This window comes from Schistocerca gregaria, chromosome 2 (assembly GCF_023897955.1).
Source record: "Schistocerca gregaria isolate iqSchGreg1 chromosome 2, iqSchGreg1.2, whole genome shotgun sequence".
Lineage (NCBI taxonomy): Eukaryota > Metazoa > Arthropoda > Insecta > Orthoptera > Acrididae > Schistocerca > Schistocerca gregaria.
In genome coordinates, this window is record NC_064921.1 from 617,142,169 (window position 1) to 617,155,082 (window position 12,914).

Below are 12,914 nucleotides of genomic sequence, written 5' to 3' on the forward strand. Positions count from 1 at the left end.
TGTAAATAAAAAAATGGGTGGACGAGTACTTTTTGAAGTAGCCCTTGAATAAATTCTCCATTTTGTCAAATCTGTTATCGGTATGGATGTATTTATTTGCTTGTCCATCAACAAATATGACTTACTAAGGTTCAATACATATCACTGGATGCTAACATTTTATGTTATGTTCCCTTCCTTTCATGTGACATATACGTAGTTTAAAAAAAATTACATCTGGACGAATATCTTTTCGGTTCACTGTAGCTATCCAACGTACATGAGAACAACACGTGATTCGGAGTCTCCTTTTGTTTAATACCTCATACATGACTCAGAATATGTTCTGCTACCGTTGGGTAATGCCTAATACATGTCCTCCTCCCCCCCCCCCCCCCCCAAATCCAGTTGGTGATGACTAAAGCTGTAAATAGAAGGTATGGTCAAAAATATAGAAAGACCACAAACACAACACATTACCATGATGTAAGAAGACCGTTGGCATTCAAAACACTTTCCAGTCGCCTCGGAATGGAGAAATGAAGCTCATATATGATTGTAAAGGGAATATCATACCATTCTTCCTAAAAGGAAGTGTCAAGTTGAGGTAACGATAATGAAGGCGGATAGCGATCACGCTCAATAATATTGAGATATGGTGACTGCGGTGACGGGGGGGGGGGGGGGGGGGGGCGGGGAATAATAATTCATCCTGATGCTCGTAAACCAGTCCTGGACGATGCGAGCCCTGTGAACGTAGGCCCTGTCGTCTTGGAAAACACCATCAAATTTGTGGAACAAACACTGTACCATGGGATGTCCATGATCTGCCGATATGGCCACGTATTCCTCGGCAGAAGCGCAGCCTTGCAGAGTAACGGTAGGGCCCATGGAATACCACGATATGCCTGTCCAGATCAGCACCGATCCCCCGTCATGTTTCACTATTGCGACATAAGCTCGGCTAGAAGACGGAAACAGTATTAAACAAGACTCATCCCACCAAATAGCTGAGCCGTAGTAAAGTTAGCTTTAAAAAGCGTGCCGCGGCGCGTAGCGTGAAGCAGTCGCCCTCCGTATTCTGGCAGTGGTGCCGTTGTCGCAATTGAAGGCTTCGGTGTCTCCCTCTAGCGGTAAAGCGGAGAAGTGGGCTATTCGCGTGGGCTTAAGAAGTGGCTGTATGGGCTCTCTTGGAGAGTTGGCAGTCGGGGCACCAAGAAGCGACTTGTCTGCCGTGCTAGAGGGACAGCACGCCGACCGCGGCATCAGCGTAGGCGGCGCGAGCAGCGCCTCCGTGGTATGGGGCGTTAACTGCTCGTCGCGAAAGGAATCTTCCTCAGCGTGGGTCTGCGAGGTGTCTAGTTTGCAGTTCGGCCGTGTGGTGTCGACCGGCGAGGATGTTCTGAAAATCGTCGCGCCTTCCTGCGTCCGTTGAAACGGCTGGCAGCGGACGGCTCGCCAGAGCATTTGGAGGTGCTGCGTTTGTTCAGTTCTGGGAGTAGTAACGCACCAGAAGATGGGTATTGATTGTTAACAGATTTTATAAAGTTTAATTGATTCAATTGTTCAATGCTTGTAATTATACCAGCCGTATATTTTGGGGGTTTGCCGCAATTCATTCTCGTCTGCCCATGCGCGGGAAGGTGGTAATATTAGAAAGGGTGGTCCGTTTGTCCCGTTTTGAGGGCGAAAGGGGGGGGGAGTCAGAGTAAATCTGTGGTTCGGATTGCTTCTTTCCCCTCCCAGCTTACCTACGGGATATTCGAGTGTTAGTCTCTGCCATGTCTGTGAAAGTCTAAGGCACCAATGACTGTACTGTTTAAAATGCAAGGCACTAAGACCTGATCCATTCTCTCGCGTGCCATAACTAGTATTAGATGGCTCACGTGTAAAAGGTACTCTAAGAAAGAAGAAAAATTCCTTTTGCCTCGTACTAAGAACTAGTCAATTGCATAACGAATTCCTGCTCATCTGGAAGCTATAACTTACGTAAATTTGTGTTTAACTATATTTGACTATAATTAGGCAAGGTTGTTAATGTACGCCGTAGTGGATTTTTTATATTGTTTCTAGTCAGCAAAAACAGTTGTGTGTTTTTTTCAACTCAGTACTTTCTAAGGCTTTTACTCTACGTGCTTCTGTGTTTTATACAGGTAGTTGGTTATTAGTGTGTTTTCTTGCCATGCAAAAGTTTGCCATTTCATTACGAGTAGAAATTGTTGCCTTGAAAGGAGAATGTTGTAAAAGTTCGCAAGTCCTACCTTGCGAGCGTGTGTGTTTGCAGTAAGTTAACTGGCAGAAATTTGTAAAATTTGTTTTTTTATATATTTTGGAAATGTTAATGTTATTAACTGTGAGTGTCCCCCCCCCCCCCCCCCCCCCTGTGCATGACTCATGAGTTTTGGTTTTTCTATTTTGAGAACTTTTGTAAACAGGATTGTCTTTATATGTTCCAGACAAGTTAGATTCTGCGCCATTTTATGAGCCTGAGTGAGGCTGTTGTGGGAAGCCGTAGCTACGGCTGTTGTAACCAAATGGGAAATTCGCCTGCCCAAAAGTGAAGTCATATATTCAAATTGTATTCATTTATTAATCGAGTGAAATTCACCTGTAATTTAGCTGAGCTTGAAATATTATACAGCGTTGTGTTGTATACGTTAAATTACTTGCCTGTACTTACCTTTTACTGGCGCGACATTTTTTTATAATAATTTAATAATTTAAAAGACCTTTCCTATCGCAAATTGTGGTTGTTGTTTTTTTTTTTTTTTAAATATCGTAAAGTCTTGCACCAAGTTTGAATAAAGAGTGTTACTGAACTTGTGTGTAATTTCACCAGTTATTCCTTGGCACCTACTTCCACTTTACATTTTGTGTATTAATTGTGATTAATAATATTTGGTGAACCAGTAGTAATTTTACGCTTCAATAGCTTTCTTCCATTGATCCACAGTCCAGGTTCTGTGGCTTAAACACCACGTTTCCCTATTAACGCCATTTGCATGATTGGTGAGTGGTTTTGGAATTTCAACTAGCCCTGCAACTCTCTGCTTCTGGAGATCCCTTCGTGTTTATTTTGTTCTGACAGGATACGCAAGTGCAGCACTGGCTTCTGCACTGATTTTTGCAGCTGTCTTCCTCTTTTTTTTTGTCACAATCCTCTTCAATTACCGTCCAGCACGATCACTCAACACAAACTTTCATCATCGTTGTGAGTTAGCGGATGACATTTTACTGCTTTCCGTGCATGCAGTATAAAAGTTCGACCGGTGCTTCTTGAAACAGAAAATATTTCGTCTACCTAGGTTACGGAAGCACCCACCATACGAGTGCCAACAAGTTGCTCAAGTTCAAATTCACGTAGCTCCAACGTTATGCACTCACAACTGCACAGAACACTGTTTTGACTAGTCAAATACAATAGCGGAATCTGCGGGCTTGGCCAACATCTGCATTTATGTTCAAGCACGCATTTCTCGCGGTGTTCCGATATATTTGTCCAGGTGCTGTATTCAAGCGAAAGACATAGAGCAAAAACGGATAATAAAATGAAGAAAAGTGAAAACTAGTATGATAATAAGTGTCGCATAGAGCGACCGCGATATTCATAATGTAACACCCTTCGTTTGTCCTCTGGCATGAACCATAATCAGACTGGCCTCTGATGAACTATTGCAACCAAAAGAGTGCATAATAAAACTGTAATCTTATTTACTCACTTTCTTTAGATGTAGACGATTCCCCTGTGTACATCTGTAGACAACATTTTATTTTTATGATTATCTGTCAACACTCGCAGTATTGCTCTTCAGATCGGATGTAGTAGGTAATAAAATTACAAAAATGCTTAAAAGTACACTATACCGTAAAACACAAAGACGAATGAATTAAGACGAGAACTGAAGAAGTTAGCCGGCCTCTGGTGGCCGAGCGGTTCTAGGCGCTTCAGTCTGGAATTGCGCGTACGCTACGGTCGCAGGTTCGAATCCTGCCTCGGGCATGGATGTGTGTGATGTCCTTAGGTTAGTTAGGTTTAAGTAGTTCTAAGTTCTAGGGCACTGATGACCTCAGATGTTAAGTCCCATAATGCTTAGAGCCATTTGATTTGAACTGAAGAAGTTAACTAGGTGAAAATACAAATTAAAATTACAGAGCGCTGTTACTGCAACTTCGGAAGCAGACAGTTACGTCGGTGATACCTGCGAATGGATTTTACTCTGGCCCTACCTCGGGACTAGTTAGGAACACGTAACCACAGCGACAGTCGAATCCTGACGTTTCCACACAATCCGCTTTATTTTTTAGTCCTGGATTTAGGCTGTCACTCCGTGCTTAAGTATTGATGTGTATAAATTTCGCATCATTTTTTTAAATGTTTTACATGGTGACACGTTTCGCTCTTCTCAGGCGTATCTGCATACAGATGCAAGCTACCAAAAATACCCATTACTCGTGTAATTTAAAGCTAACTAAGAAATTATGGAACATCTCAGCTGTTCTGTTGATGCCATTGCAGTTGGAGAGGGAGGATGAGAGGAGGGTGCAGGAGGGCGAAAGCCACTGGTGTCGGTTGCGTTGTTACTATGCAACACTTAAAGGCACGTTCCACACATGTTTGATGCTTCTTTTGTATCTGTGCACAACGCGGACATGGAATATCGATACGCGCCTCATTCAGAGATATTCGATCTTTCCAATTACGCTGATATCTGGCGGCGCCACGTGGGTAGCACACACCCCTTGCGATAAGGGCGTGTCCCGTGCCATTACGACATCGAGAGGCACCGGGGGCCTCACGAAGCTAACAGTTACGCAACGTATTTATCTACGTAATAGCTCTACTCGGCTACGAGTTGCTGCAGCTCGGCCTGATTAAATGGGAAAGAAAGAAAAGAGAAAGAACACGTTTCTGATGTGTTTGGGAAATGGATACACGTTCTCATTTCCTCTTCCCCCCTGTCCCTGTCCTGCTCCACCACCTCTTCTCTCAGTCCGTCTTTTCCTCTTTCCCGCTCTGATTGTCCATCATCTTCTCCCTCCTCTCTATCTTCTCCTCCCCCTCTCTCTGTCCATCTCCTTCTGCCCACGCCCTCCATCTCCACCTTCCGGCTCTCTTCTGTTCGCTTATCCCACCTATATCTCCATCAACACTCCTCCCCCCCCTTCGTCTCTCTGATCTTGAATCTTGTTTATTATTATTGCAAATTGGTTCAAGTGGTTCAAATGGCTCTGAGCACTATGGGGATTAACTTCTGAGGTCCTTAGTCCCCTAGAACTTAGAACTACTTAAACCTAACCAAACTAAAGACATCACATACATCCATGCCCGAGGCAGGATTCGAACCTGCGACTGTAGCGGTCACGCGGTTCCAGACTGTAGCGCGTAGAACCGCTCGGCCACCCCAGCCGGCTATTGCAAATTCAGATTCTCTAGCAGCATTCCAATTATTAGCAGATAAGCCAAAAATACAGCTTCCTGTTTTCTGTCAAAACCTTCTGTGCGGGAGAAAACAAAACAGCACACTACTGTGTACACAACTTACGCTTGAAACTGTGTATAATGAGAAGGTAGAAACAATTTATGTAAGGGTTCAAATGCCCCACTATGGAAGTAACCGCCAACGAGAAACGAAGCGAAGCAGGACATTTTTGCAGCGTAGCACAGCAGATCAATTTCTTTCTCACAGGCCATTTTAACAGGTAACCTGCACATTGTTGTTTAAAAGATCTAATTTATGTCTGCATGAATGTTTCATAGAGCTTCGTTTAAAACTGTGAATCGATGAAAAACTTTTCGAAATTCTTGCTAACAATGTTTCCCCCTTATATATAAAATATATTTTTATTTTATATATTAAAACATGTAGCCTTTGCGTATATGAACGGTCGTTAGAGTATTGTATTGTGCAAAAATTTGAAGTAAATCGGTCAAGAGCTTTCTGAGATTTTTAGTAACAACATCTCCCTTTATTATATATATATATATATATATATATATATATATATATATATATATATATATATATATATACACTCACGTATTCGAATGCAACGTTGTGACAAAATTTTAAGTCAATCGACTAATTCCTTTTCGAATTTTGCGAGCAAAAATGAAAACAGGCTGAATTTATGCATACATCATAAAGATGGCGAGATTTCTGTGCTGAGTACTGCATAGTCTGTATTTTGGTTTATGTTTCGGATTGCTTTTAGTAGGACAAATCTCTTTCATCGACGACAGGTGTTGGTGTTGGTTTATGATGCACCGTTCACTGTGGGGTCTCTGTCGTTGCCCAGAACCTTCTTGCTACTCCTTTGGTTGTAGATTAGCTGTCACTTCCAAGCACAAAAGTTACACACTGTCTGTCCACAATAAGTTGACGACTGGCGCAGTGGCTGTCGGGAATGGCCGTGCCCCCGCATTTCGGCTGATGAGGGGAGAGGAGCAGAGAGAGAAAGGCAGCGTCAGCTACTTGCAACAGTGCTGGCACCGCTGCCCACGTTTTGTGCTTGAGGCTGCGTTTATAGTGGCACTGACGATAGTCGTCAGACGCCGTCGCCAGAGGTCGCCCGATAAAATCGGCTGACAGCTTGGTTCACAATGTGTCCAATATCTTTTGTCAATCTTTTGTGGGGTTTAGTAATGTTAGGTTAGGTGAAAATCTGTTCTATGTAATTACACTGTACGTTTGATTTTAACACTCAAGGGTTGGGTGGATGCCACAGCACCTCTGTGCCTGGAGACGAGAGCTACAGTGCAGCATTTACTATTAAAAAGATTCAGAATGCATGGAATGAGCGATATCTGTCCCAAAAAGAACGTGCTGAGTACTGCATAGTCTGTGCTCAGTTGTTGGAATTCCACACAAGTCTTGCAAACAGATGAAATGAAGAGAGATACGTTCCGTTACATACTCGAGGTGATTGGTAGCGACCTTGAAAAGCACGATTACAAATATTGTGTTGCTGAACTTGTTTGGAGTTGTGCAGAAATACAGCAGTTAACTTTGAAAGAGGATAAGTTACTCTCTCACCTATTTTTCGTAAAGATTTTCTTACAACGTAACGCAACTTGAGCGAGACTATAGAAATTTAACAGCCTGAGCAGACATCGATGGAGCTTGGTAGGGTGCTGAAAGCATGAGGTATTTTTATGGCTCTTAGTTCATAGAAACGGCATGTTGGAAGTTGAAAGCAATTGCTGGTGGGCCCGTCCCTCGGACAGGCTCACAGCAGCACAGGGCAGACAGAGCACCCCCTAGTTGGGACAGGTCTCCAGCAGGACAATGCCGTTGTAACTGCATTGATGTTAGCCGAAGGCTGGACTGGGGGCGATGGACTGAAGGGATGCGTCTACACAGTCGAGTTGTAAACTAGGCATTGTGTGCAGCGCCATGCCTACTAAAAATTGCCAATTTCTCGTGCTCGTCGTTACTGCAAATAGGCCTGTACCCACTTCCATCGGCCGCCTCGGTCAAATAAGAAACTCTGGCGCCTGAGAAACGTTTACAGATAGAATCTTTGTTTTACCTCATAGGTAGGACTAACATGCATCAAAGCACATGCGAGTTACGTAAGGATCTTTAAGATTGTATCTGTTCACTTGTTGCCATGGGAAGCAACGCGGCCTCGAAGAAAAACATCTTCTCCCTTTGCAAAATTTTAAAAATTCCAGTAATTGGCGGTTTCTTTTTTTTCAGGGAGAGGTTTCTTAACTCTTTCGGTGGCTCGACATGAGTTTGTGCTGTCATGTAGAAGGGGAGATTTAGAGCCTCTAAAGCCCTGTGATTGGCTCAAGACGGGGTGAGGCGATGTCGTGCACTTTGCGGAAAAACCTTTTTATCTGGATAAGTGCGAGGCACTCGGGTTCTGGACTTCAGTGTGGAAGCAACTTCTGGTCGAAGCTCTGTCCTAAAACTGAATTTACTTGCAAGTAAACTGGCGAGCCTGTGGTGAAGTTCTTACTGTACCGACAGTGTGACTTCAAACATCTAGGACTACTCGTTTGCCGAGGGCACACTTATTCGTTTTTGGTTTACCAGTCTTGATGTTTGGTATCCTTGTGCGCTCTGTCATATAAGTGAGACAAAATGGTCCTTGGTACGACCAGCGAACGGGTGTGTCACACACTGAAATCTACCATGATATCAGGGCTCTGATACAGAGTGAATTGCGATGTGTCTCCCTGACCGCTAGACCGTGAAATTTTGCATTTCTTTCGTGGCCGCGAACGATTCACAGTTGCCACCTTACGCCTCACGTACGCCGCACACATCTCGCCAGCTGCAAGTTACATCGCTGCACGAAGCACACAGGGTAACGTACTGCTTCTCCGGCATTGTCTGAATGTACTAATCCCAGTCGCCACTTGCTCTCCGCTGCACCAACAAAAACTTCTGTTAATTTGAATAGTCAAAGTCTCCTCAGTGTCAGCTTAATTCAGATTACGTTATCCATTTTTTTAGGACCAGAGTACTTGACTCACTTTTGCCGCCAGTATCCTTGTCCATTATGGTCTTAAACCACCTGTAAATTATTTATGATACTCTATCATAACTTTTTTTGCATAAATTATGTTAGTCATTGTTTTTTGGGAAAATAAATGTTGTCAGTAAACTAGATTTTGCAAACATTCTCAATCACATTTTTTGTATGTAGTAACACTAAGTGTTAACTTTCAACTCCTCTCTTGTTCAGCTTATATGCTTGCGGAAGACGAACATAAAGTTTAGAATAAAAATTTGCAAACAATTTCATTAACAGATCACCACCATACAGGGATTAAAACGAGAGTAAGCAGTAACAACTATCTGTAGACAGCTAATGTCTTTCTACCACAACCCAAAAAAAGATCCACTACATAGCTTTAAGCATAATATACACCACCCTTCTCACGTAAACAAATTTTTTGTGGTTATGAGTTACATCTAAAATTTCCGGTACAGATTCTGCCTAATTTTAGTTTACAAAAAACCTGCAGTTTCAAAAAAATGTTCAAATGTGTGTGATATCTTATGGGACTTAACTGCAAGGTCATCAGTCCTTAAGCTTATACCCTACTTAACCTAAATTATCCTAAGGACAAACACACACACACCCATACTCGAGGGAGGACTCGGACCTCCGCCGGGATCAGCCGCATCTGCAGTTTCAGTTCATTGATTCCGTACTAGATCCCGATAATACAGGGTGAGTCACGAGATTTTCCCCCAGTTTCTAAAGAGTATTACTTAGGTTATTTGGAACAAAAAATGTAATGTGATCAGATCCATAATTAAGGAACTACAGTAACTGAAAAACTTAGGAAAATGGCGGAAAAAACTTTTACAGTAGGGTATCACTATCAAAAATGTACATAATAATTAATTTAAACAATTTTGTAGCAGTATCTTGCACTCAGAGTGGATTTAAAGCAAGTGTTCGAAATTTCCTCCCTGCATTTGAAGGCAAAGGTTAGGACGGTAGTGAACCACGCGAGTAGCATTTCGTAATTTCACATACTCATTCCTTATTGATGTTGCGGCACGAAAACGGGTTGTATCAATTCTTCTCGTGTTTCCACCTTCGTCTACGAAATCTTTCATCCACCCCGAGATGCAGTAATCCAGGGGTGTTAAATATGGGGATCTGACAGGCCAGTTGATAGGACTCCCTATTCATCGCTGTGGGAACTGCTGAAGATAAGCTGTTACCACATGGTTTCATGCTGGTGCCCGACATGTTGCGTTTTGTTTCCAGAGGAACATCGTCAAGAAGCTGTGGCAAGTCTTGTCGTAAAAAGTTACCGTACATCTGGCCGTTTAAATTTCCCAGGACAATAAACGGCCCCAGTAACTGCTTACACACAACACCACACCTGACATTGACACTGAATTTGCGTTGAAATTGAGATACTGCCGTCGAATGGCGATTTTCGTCGGCCCAGACGTGCATGTTATGCGTGTTTTTGATGCCATCTCCTGTAAAGGTTGCTCATCAGTGAACGTTTTGAAACGATGGGCCTGCCGATTTGCCGGCCGGAGTGGCCGAGCGGTTCTAGGCGCTGCAGTCTGGAACCGCGCGACCGCTGCAGTCGCAGGTTCGAATTCTGCCTCCGGCATGGATGTGTGTGATGTCCCTAGGTTAGTTAGGTTTAAGTAGTTCTAAGTTCTAGGGGACTGATGACCACAGAAGTTAAGTCCCATAGTGTTCAGAGCCATTTGAACCATTTTGAACCTGCTGGTTTCCATTTAACCAGTTACAAAAGTGCAAACGGTTGGCACAATCATGTGACTCTAAATGGTGAACTTTCTGCACATGAAAAGGATACAGTCCATTCTCATGAAGAATCCCACGTATCTTAGATTGTGAAACCATCAGTCGAGTAGCTAGGCGTCTTGTACTTGAACGAGGACTGCGCTCTAGTGAATTAAGAATTTTTTCCTCTTCTTGAACGCCACGATGTCTTCCGGACTGAATACAATACTGGGAGGAGTACCAGTTTTTAGCAATGTTCGATGTGTTCCACTAAATGTTTTGCCAGCCGGAATCTTACGATTAGGATTCCGACGGTGATATGCCAGCAGTAGCTTTCGCATTACCTTCACAGGAGCCCAAAATGTACACCATCTCTCCATACTCCTGCGATGAAACTTGTACGGCACCGCCAAGTGTAGTGTACACAGGTGACTGAAGTATCAACAACGTGCTTGCTATCCACTTGTCCACCTAAGACTGATCGTGTTTCCTGTGAATACATGTGTAGCGCTCCACACACCGTGGCATGTTTCGGAACTCTGTTGTAGCTCCTTAATTATGGATCTGATCACATTACCGTATATATACATTTTTTGTTCCAAATAACTTACGAAGTAACCTCCAGAAACCGGGGGGAAAACCTCGTGACTCATCCTGTATTTAAATTCTTCGGGATACCACAAACTCTTTCTTTGACTAAACTTCTCAGTTTCTCACAGTCCGTTCAAATGGTTCAAAAGGCTCTGAGCACTATGGGACTTAACTTCTGAGGTCACCAGTCCCCTAGAGCGTAGAACTACTTAGACCTAACTAACCTAAGGACATCACACACACCCATGCCAGAGGCAGGATTTGAACCTGCGACCGTAGCGGTCAGGCGGTTCCAGACTGTAGCGCCTAAAACCGCTCGGCCACCTCGGCCGGCTCTCACAGTCCTCGTTTCGTGTTGTGTAGGCTAATGTAACCGAGGAAAACAAACTGATTTGAGTTTCACCGATTGCCTTCCTAAGGTCTGTACGCTCGGGCGATGAGATCGGCTGCATTTTGACCGCGCACGTAGTGGCGTTCCGATTTGAAAAGTCGGACGTCTTCGGCCGATGTCGATAGTCGGCGGAAGCCAACGAGGTCGGTGCCAGTGTGTCTGCAGTCCAACACGGAACCCTGAGACGCCACACGCGGAGATATTTCCCGGTTAAGTGACGCTTCCTTCAGATCTAAAATCACCTCAATTGTTGACATATTCACGCTAGAGAGTTTTACTCACAACTTATGTATTAAATATTTATCGAAAACAATGGAAATGAAAGTTGGTTAATGTACAGCTTACGATACTATGAACTGAATGTCAAAAACTGATTTTTGGAATGTGTACATTTATTACACGCAGTACAGCAGTAATGTTTACTAAGTTTAATTCGTGGCACCCGAAAGGACTGTCAAAATGATGTTCAATAAAGATCACTGTCATCTGTGTTTCGTTCAAGATCATCGTCGTCATCTGCCATGGTATGGCGCATTACCCATATCTACATCTACATCCATACTCCGCAAGCCACCTGACGGTGTGTGGCGGAGGGTACATTGAGTACCTCTATCGTTTCTCTCTTCTATTCCAGTCTCGTATTGTTCGTGGAAAGAAGGATTGTCGGTATACCTGCGTGTGGGCTCTAATCTCTCTGATTTTATCCTCATGGTCTCTTCGCGAGATATATAGGTAGGAGGGAGCACTATACTGCTTGACTCCTCGGTGAAGGTATGTTCTCGAAACTGCAACATAAGCCCGTACCGAGGTACTGAGCGTCTCTCCTGCAGAGTTTTCCACTGGAGTTTATCTATCATCTCCGTAACGCTTTCGCGATTACTAAATGATCCTGTATCGAAGCGCCCTGCTCTCTGTTGGATCTTCTCTCTCTCTTCTATCAATCCAATCTGGTACGGATCCCACACTGCTGAGCAGTATTCAAGCAGTGGGCGAACAAGCGTACTGTAAGCTACTTCCTTTGTTTTCAGATTGCACTTCCTTGGGATTCTTCCAATGAATCTCAGCTTGGCATTTGCTTTACCGATGATCAACTTTATATGATCATTCCATTTTAAATCACTCCTAATGTATACTCCCAGATAATTTATGGAATTAACTGCTTCCAGTTGCTGACCTGCCATATTGTAGCTAAATGATAAGGGATCTTTCTTTCTATGTATTCGCAGCACAATACACTTGTCTACATTGAGATTCAATTGCCATTCCCTGCACCATGCGTCAATTCGTTGCAGATCGTCCTACATTTCACTAAAATTTTCCGTTGTTACAACCTCTCTATATACCACAGCATCACCCGCAAAAAGCCTCAGTGAACTTCCGATGTCATCCATAAGGTCATTTATGTATATTGTTAATAGCAACGGTCCTATGACACTCCCCTGCGGCACACCTGAAAACACTCTTACTTCGGAAGACGCCTTCCATCGAGTATGAGATGCTGCGTTCTGTTATCTATGAACTCTTCAATCCAATCACACAATTGGTCTGATAGTCCATATGCTCTTACTTTGTTCATTAAACGACTGTGGGGAACTGTACCGAACGCCTTTCGGAAGTCAAGAAACACGTCATCTACCTGGGAACCCGTGTCTATAGCCCTCTGAGTCTCGAGGACGAATAGCGCGAGCTGGGTTTCACACGATCATCTTTTACGAAA